Here is a 9,407-nt window from a genome sequence, read left to right as displayed (position 1 = left end):
ATTCTGTGGTTGAAACTGTGTCCATTAAGTTGCTGCCAAGTAGAGTGAAGGTACCATCATCAGAATATATTCTGATTTCTGTGTAAGATACAACCCATACTCTGACTACTTCTTCAGCTAACTGTTGAAAGTATTCTTCATCCGTGATGCACCAATTTAGTGGCAGAAAGTCAGATTTATCATAACAATTCCAAATAGCCCTTTCAGTAATTTGCAGTTTTTTTGGTTTTCTTCCAATATATTTGTAATGAGTTTTGACTGGTGGCTTGAATGAGGGTAGGTTTGTGATTTTCTTCAAGGTGGATTGGCTGGAAGTGATTGGTATTTTGAGTAAGGTATTTGCAGTTGGTTTGTGCAAGAACTTGGGCTTTGAGGTTAAGGATAGTTGAATGTTTGAGCTTATAGGTTAGAAGGTTGAGCAAGTTGGATTTGAATTGATTGGACATTTTTCTTGGTTCTAGAATCATCCTCCTTTTTTCTTCTTTTCTCATCTCCTTTCTTCTTAGTAACTTCCTTGCTGCCAGTTGCCTTGGAGGATTGACTTGGATTTGAGACAAAAGGTTTCTGATCATCTTTCTTCTGCTCATCATCATCCAAGTTTTGATTTGATTTTTAGGCAAATTGGCTTCAGGATTCCTCATATATCTCCCCAACAGCTTAATCATTTCTTCATCCTCAACAGTTTTGTACTGCTTAGTCTTCAAGTCAGTCTCCAGTGTCATAATGAGCTTTTTGTTTGCCATGACACATTGCTTAGGAATTTGGAAGTATTTATAATATTTGGTGGTTGGACAGATGTATTCTACTCCCTTACTTGGCTGTAAGTATGCTTCTGGAAAAGCAACTACTTGTGTTTTCTTTAATTCAGTTAGCAAGAGAGTGTCTTCTTGAATCACTTTGTGGACTTTATTTATCAGAATGTCCAACTCAGATGCCCTTCTAGTAATGAGATAATCAAGGGACACATCTATACATCTGTCTACCCCTGAGTCATTTATGTTGACCACAATCCTTCTCTCCTGAAAATTATCTTTAGTCAGCAAGATCGCCTTTATAGAATTTATTGTCTAGTCCAAAGATTTCTTGTTAGTGAAGAAATTTTTGTTTAGAGAAGCCCTGTGAGCCTTGAGCAATTCATCAAATTCCCTGCTCAAACTAGGTCCCTCAGCTGCTTTGATAAGCCTCTCCATTCCAACATCACTTTTTTGAGATTTAGCAACTTGAACTTGAACAGCTTGGTTGGATGATCTTAATAACCTAGCTTCTATCTTCCCCTTAGTCTTGCTGGCAGGCATGATAAGAGGTGTAGGAATTTCAGGCCTCACAGCTTCTGGAAGTGCATGCAGTGGGATGTTGAGTGCACCCATGATGGCCCCTAAAGACACAGAATTCTGTATTTGTAGATGCTTATGGGAGTCCACCAAGGTTTGAATATCATCCTGCTGACTTTGAACCATGATTGTGAGTTGGGAGACTTGATTTGGTAGAGACTTATTGGCTGACTATAGGGTAGAGACCTGAGATTGAAGATCCTGGATTTGTAAGTTTGTTGATGTTGAGAGGGGTTGTTGAGAGCTTGAAGGTAGAGATATTCTAAAGGTTGCTTGCATAGCTTCCTTTATGTCTTCCATCAAAAGTGCTGAAGGCTCATATCTGCTTTGATGGAGTTGATTCAACTTGAGTCTAGTGTCATTAGAGTTTGTAATGTATTGTTGAACCACTTCATGCAGAGCCACGAAAGATTTCCTTAGACTTTTGATATTGGCATCCACTGTATTCAGATCAAATCTTGCCATTTGGTCAGCAAAATATTGGAATTTTGATTGGATCTTGACTTGTGAATGAATGATTTCATCCATCTTATCCCTTACCATCTTTCTGATCTTGTCTTGATGACCAGTCAAAGTCAATTCTAGTGCTTTACCAAATAGATGAAAAGCTTTGATTTGAGCCTTGTAGACTTCATTGACTACATCATACACTTGTTATGGAGTCAGGACCTTGGCATTACTCCCCAAAATTATGATATATTCATCCCTGAATCTTTCCAAAACCTGATTCATCTCCAATGTGAAGTCTTTAGACAGTCAAGCATCCACATTGCGATCATGCTCAGCTTCATTCACTATCTTCTGCTTTTTCTTCTCAACATCTTCATTATAAGATAACATAATTGTCTGATAGTCCTGATTTATCATGTCTGTAGTGAGAAGATGATGTGTGATGTTGGCAAGAACTGAAAGTTGGTCAACCAGAAGGTCATCTATTGTGTTTGGTTGCGATTGAACATTTTCTAACCACTATAGGATTGGGTGAGATGGTTGTTATGAAGGGTTGGATGTTGAAGGAATGTCTATAGGTTGAGAGGTGGAGGGTTGATCTGTTATAGAACCACATGTGACAGATGTCACAGTTTGACTCACAGGGTCATCTGTGGTTGTGACAGTTTATTGTTCACCACTTGTGGCTGGAACCTCCATTAGAATTGGAGGGGAGTTAACTATGTTACTGTCATGTACTCTAGTCTCAAACCCTTGTGTTTCTTTCAAAACACTGTCACTTGATGGTGATGTACTTGCCTCCCCCATAGCAGGATCATTGGCAATTGAACTCCTAGCTTCAATTATGAGTGCAATCTTAGCTAGGGTTTTGAGGGGAGTTGTTCTCACAAGAGAAACCTCCAATTGAATTGGAGAGGATTTAGATAGCTCCCCCTCAGGAGTACTACCCTCAAACCTTACAACCTATAAAGATTGATTTGCAAATGAAGGTGCATTTGTAACCACAACAGGGTCTTCAGTGAAAACTGATGAAAACCCTGTGGTTTTGTTGGTGTTATCAAGGTCTACCCCATTTTGTAGCCTCTCACCAACTAAATTTGGTTCCTGGGTGGTGAGCATAGTTTCTTGAACCTTGTCACTTGAAGTTGGCAACACTTGAGAATCGGAATTCAGGTGCTTCATTATATGAAGAAGAAATTTGAGAAATTAGAGTTGAATTTTAGAATTGAGTTTTGGCAGCCCCCCTGAATGAATGAGGGGGCTTCAAGGGATGTGCTCTACTTGTGTGTGCCATCCTTATTTCTCCTTTCATACACTTGAATTTGTTCAAGTGATGGTGCAGAATCTGTATAGGGTGCATTAGAGTGAATACTTTGTTCAATAGAGACACCATGTTGAGAGGATGCCTCTAGAGTCTATTTAAGTCCCTGTTTTACAACCACATCCTTTTGGAAGGATGCAGAGGTGACTTGAGTGGTCATCTCAGTTTGTTTCATCTTCTTTGTTTTCTTGACCAAGGGTAACTCTTGTTCAATTTGGTCCTCACCACTCTCATTTATTATTGCTAAAGGTTCCTGCTTTCTCTTCTTTTTACTCACTTCACCCTTTTGAAAGGATGAAGTGGTTGGCTTTCTAGCTTCTATTGGTACAGAAAGAATGGTCTCAGCTTGGGAAGGCCCCTGTTGGTTGTCCTGTGTTTGTGCTTCCACAGGTACAGGGACCATTACTGTACTAGATTCAATATTAGACCTCATGTCAGGCATAGGGTAAAGGTAAGTCTTAAATCTCTCGATCATAAATTGAGTGAGTTTAAGACTTACAGGTACCTTATTTTTAATAGTAAGTGAACCAAATAGAACTTTAGACACTTGCTTACAATTGCCTATTTTAGTCTTATCTATACCATTAAGCATATGAATGTCATGCACTTTATGATTTAAAGCAAACATTATAAATCTAGGAAGAAAAATTTCTTTACCTCTTGCTGTTAAAGGCATTATGAGCCTGGCGATTAGCTCCCCCATGATAAGATGACCTACATTGAGGTGTCTGTTGTGGGCCATTGAGAACACCAGCTTCTGAACAACAAGAGAGATGTTGTCATACCCTGTATTTCTGCATGTGAAGGCCCTCACAATAGAGTCAAACAAGAAAGATCATTCTCTCCTAAGAAACTTCTTGTTCAAGCTAGCCATGTTGATTCTTTCACTATAATTGATGAAGTCCATGAACTCAGCTAGCTCATCTTGTGTTGGAATCTCCACCAAGTTTTCAATTGGGATGCCCAAAGCTACATTGACATCATCTTCAGAAAATTCCACTTGCTGGCCTCTAATGGAGCAATTGACCACAATAGATACAGCCTGGTTTTCATGCACCACAGTCCTTACCACAGTCGTGTTCCAAAAATCCCCCAGAATATCCAAGTACAGAACTGGATTTGCTGTCAAAGCACCTGCAAAGTAAGTTTCAGAAAGAAACTTCACAAAACTCTTGAAAGATTCAGGAGCCTGGTTTGCATCAGTAAACGCGAGGTAATTGGTGTCTTCCTTTGGGGTGAAAGGTGTAACTGTGTTTGATGCCATTAAAATGGTCTGAATTTGAGTGGGTAAGAAAAAGTAGAAAGAAAGAGTTTGAAACGAGAGAGAGCGGTTGAGAATTGGAAAAATTAGGTCACTTAGAGATCTCGAAAGCGTAAAGAGTTGTATGTCGAGATGTCTGGGTATTTATTGTAAAAGTTAAATGACTTATCGAGAACTAAAAATGGACGTTTGGAATTTTCTTATCGAGAAGTCATATATAGAGAAAAGATACATATCGATATGTCATTTTTCCGACTCTTATCGAGAACTAGAAAATGACTTGTCGAGAGTGAATTATTTCCAAATGTTATTTGAATAAATCAAAATAAAATCAGAATTTTTTTATCAAAAGTATCATACTAAAAATAATTTATTAAATAAAATTATTTCAGTTTGAGTCAAAGATAAGTTTAAATTATACTTGTAGAGAACTCAAACTATATTACTCGAGAACTCTACAATACTTATCGAGAAGTCATAAAATGACTTATCGAGATGTCTTACTCGAGAAGTCCAAAACTGACTTATCGAGAACTACTTCGAGAAGTCTCAAAATGACTTGTCGAGAAGTCATTTATACTTATCGAGAACTCAGTTCTCTGTATGCTTTTGTTGTTTTTGAGATCTATCTTTTCTTAACTTCATATATTGATAATATGAATTAACAAATAGACAGTTTACTTAGAATTTCACAAATTCCAAGTTGACAATAAGTAAAATGAAAAATAAATATGCAGAGAAATCTGAAATATTTATAATTCATATTTCAGTTAATTTCTAATTAACCAAATGAATTTGATTTATCATAAATTAATCTGCTGCAAAATATTAGCTGAGTTCTTGCCTTTAGGATGAAGAATTAAACATACCAATTTCACCTACAAGTCTAGTGAAAGTAGCTTCATCCAAAGGTTTAGTAAAAATGTCATCTAATTGTTTTTCTGTTGGAACAAAAATTAGCTCAATGGTACCATTTGAAGCATGTTCTCTGATAAAATGGTACCTTACATCAATGTGCTTTGTTATATAATGATTAACTGGATTAGCCACGATAGATATAGCACTAGTATTGTCACACATGATTGGAATTTTGTGTAACACTAGGCCATAATCCATTAGCTGATTTCTAATCCAAAGCACTTGAGCACAGCAACTTCCAGCAACTATGTATTTAGCCTCGGATGTGAAAGTTGACACAGATTGTTGTTTCTTGCTATTTAGGATACAAGTTTTTTGTCCAAGAAACTGACAACTTCCACTAGTACTTTTTATGTCAATCCTGCATCCAGCAAAATCTGCATCTGTGTATCCAACATCTTCAAAACCTATTCCCTTAAGATACCATAGTTCCAAGTTTAGAGTCCCTTTTAGGTATCTGAAAATTCTCTTCACAGCCATCAAATGTGATTCCTTTGGATTGGCTTGAAATCTTACACACAAACATGTTGTAAACATAATGTCTGGTCTACTAGCAGTTAAATACAGTAAAGATCCAATCATTCCTCTATAACCTGAAATGTGTACACTTTTTTCTTTCTTATCTTCATCCAACTTAGTAGCTGTAGATATAGGTGTAGATGCAGGTGAACAATCAACCATTCCAAACTTCTTCTATAGATCCTTGACATACTTAGTTTGGTTAATGAAGATTCCATCATTTCTTTGACTAACTTGAATTCCAAGAAAGTAACTTAATTCTCCCATCATACTCATTCCATATTCACTCTACATGAGTTTTGAGAATCTTTGACATAGCTTTTCATTTGTAGAACCAAAAATGATATCATCCACATAAATTTGAACTAGGATCATATCAACCCCATGCTGCTTGTAGTAGAGAGTCTTTTCAATTGTACCTCTAGTGAAACCATGTTTGATCAAGAATTCTGACAGAGTGTCATACCAAGTTTTAGGTGCTTGTTTTAGTTCATAGAGAGCCTTGAGTAATTTGTATACAAAATTTGGAAATTCAGGATCTTAAAAACCAGGTGGCTGTTGCACATAAACTTCTTCTTTCAACTCAACATTAAGGAATGCACTCTTCACATCCATTTGATACACCTTGAAATTTGAACGTGCAGAAAATGCAAGAAAGATCCTTATTGCTTCAAGACTTGCAACTGGAGCAAAAGTTTCATCATAATCAATTCATCCTTCCTATGAGTAACCTTTTGCAACCAATCTTGCTTTGTTTCTGATGACAATTCCATTTTCATCCATTTTATTCCTATACACCTACTTTGTTCCAATTACACTTCTATTCTTTGGTGCAGGAACCAATTCCCAAAATTTGTTTCTTTCAAACTGATTTAGCTCCTCTTGCAAAGCAGATATCCAATCAGGATCAAGTAAGGCTTCTTTAGTCTTTTAGGGATCAACTTGTGAAAGAAAACATGAATGAAGAAATTCATTTGCAGTTGCACTTCTAGTCCTCACTCCAAAAGTTGGATCACCAATAATTTCTTCTCTTGTGTGACTCCTATCCCACTTCCTGGTGTGAGTTTGTTGACTTGAATTTTCTGCATTTTCTTCAGCACTAGCATGACTTGCAAAACCTTCTTCTCTTTCTCCCCCTAGGTTTGTGCTATCAAATTCAGGTGTTTGAGATGAGCTTCCATTCTCATGATTCACTTGTTCAGTTGTCTCTTCATCCATTCTGTTATTTGTGTTGATTTCAGCTTCATCGTCAGAATTACTATCAATGTTGAGATTTTCAAATTTCAGGGCCTCAACTTTATTTTCATCGAGGCATTCCAAGCATGGACACTTGTCATCATCAAAAGTAACATATGTGCTTTCCATAATTTTCTTTTGTTCAAGCACATAGACTTTGTAGGCAGTTCTCTCCAATGAATATCCCAGAAAAATTGCTTCAAAAACTTTAAAGTCAAATTTTCCCACATATTCAGAGTTGTCTTTTAAAACATAACACTTGCTTCCAAATACATGAAGATACTTCACAGTAGGATTTCTTTTAGATAAGATTGAGTAGGGTGATTTACCAAGATTCTTATTAATGAGATATCTATTTTGAGTATAGCATGCAGGGTTGACAGCTTCTTCCCAAAAACTAGTTGGCAATTTGGCATCTTGCAGCATTGTTCTAGCAGCCTCCACTAATGTCCTATTTTTCCTTTCAACAAAACCATTTTATTGAGGTGTACTAGCTGCTGAGAATTCTTGAACAATGCCCTTGTCTTTGCAGAATTCAGTTAAAGTTGCATTTCTGAATTCTGTGTCATTGTCACTCCTCAATCTTTTTACACAATTCTGATCTTCAGCCTGTTTCTCAATCTTCTTGATGTGTTCAATTATGATGTGTGGAGTTTCATCTTTAGAGTGCATAAATTCTACCCATGTGTATCTTGAGTAGTCATCCACCATCACAAGTGCATATTTCTTTCTTGAAATTGATAAGACATTAACTGGTCCAAATAAGTCCATGTGAATAAGTTACAAATGTGCACTTATGGAATTCATTGTTTTACTCTTATGAATTGATTTCTTCATTTTTCCTTTTTGGCAAGCTTCACAGACTTTATTTTGAGCAAACTCCAGATCTGGCGTGTCTCTCACTAACTCCTTTTTGACTAGAGTGTTGAATGATTTGTAATTCAAGTGAGAGAGCTTTTTATGCCACAACTTGCTTTATTCTTCAGATGCCTTAGTGTCTAAGCAATAAATTCCATCTTTATTTATTGAGTTCAAGTCTGCAACAAATAAGCTTCCCTTCCTTACTCCTTTCAGAGCAACTTCATTAGTCTTTTTGCTGATGATTAAGCATTCTCCTTTGTAAAATTTGACATTGAATCCTCTATCAGTGAATTAACTGACACTTAGGAGATTTACTTCCAAACCAACAACCAATGCTACATCTTCAATGACAACATTTCCAGAAATCAATTTCCATATCCCATTGTGAAACCTTTGTTGTTATCTCCAAAAGTCACTAATGGGCCAACCATCTCCTCAAACTGTGATAGCAAGGCCATATCACATGTCGTATGTCTTGAGCATCCGTTGTCTATGATCCATATGACTTTCTTCACTTTGTCCTGCACACAATGAGGATTAAGTGTTTTTAGCTACCCAAACAGTGTTGGGTACTTTCTTCTTGTTAACAAAATATGCAGAATTAGAATGAGTTGATTCAGAAAGAATGTTGTTCATTGCTTGATTTGCATGTTCCTTTTTTATTGCAGACCCATTATTGATTTCCTTGAGGTCTACTCTCAGCTTATGGCAACTTGTCATTACTTTCATGTTGCAAGGAATGCAATTAAACTTATCACAGAAGGAATAAGGATCTTCAGTCTTTGCTTCACCATACTTGCATGCTCTCAATCTTGGCTTGTTGGATATATTTGAGATGTCATGTCTAATATGTTTCATGTTTAGTTTTCAGATCTTAACAAATAGGAAATATCAGTTCTTACCGGAATCAGTAATTACTGGAAGTCAGGACTTAATGTGATATCAGGACTTAAGGTCATATCAGAACTTAAGTACGGGAGGACTTACAGTTAAGGAAGGAAGCTGATTAACAGTAGAAGATCGAGACTAATACAGAAGAAGATATGTAAGGAAAGAGCTAGAGGACTAGAAGAATTATATAAGAAATCTGATTGATATATTTTAGGAGACAGAATTATATTCCATGTCAATTAGAAGTTATCTTGTAACTGTGTACTATATAAACACAGACATAGGTTTACACTATATGTGTTATCATTATCGAGAAGATCATACATTGTAACCTAGCAGCTCTCGTGATATTTGTTCATCACTGAGAGAGAACAGTTCCATTGTAACAGAATTTATTATATCGAATACATCTGTTTTCTGTTACTTGTGTTCTAAATTGATTTGATCATATTAAACACTGTATTCAACCCCCTTCTACAGTGTTGTGTGACCTAACAAGTGGTATCAAAGCCTATCTATTAACACACATGCAGTAAAGATCTTAAACAATCATGTCTGAAGAAGTAGAAAATCCAACCAAGCCCGCCAAAACTGAAGAAACTTCAAAGACTCAAACCCA

The sequence above is a fragment of the Apium graveolens genome, chromosome 3, assembly GCF_009905375.1.
Source record: "Apium graveolens cultivar Ventura chromosome 3, ASM990537v1, whole genome shotgun sequence".
NCBI lineage: Eukaryota > Viridiplantae > Streptophyta > Magnoliopsida > Apiales > Apiaceae > Apium > Apium graveolens.
Note: the sequence above shows the minus strand (reverse complement) of the source record.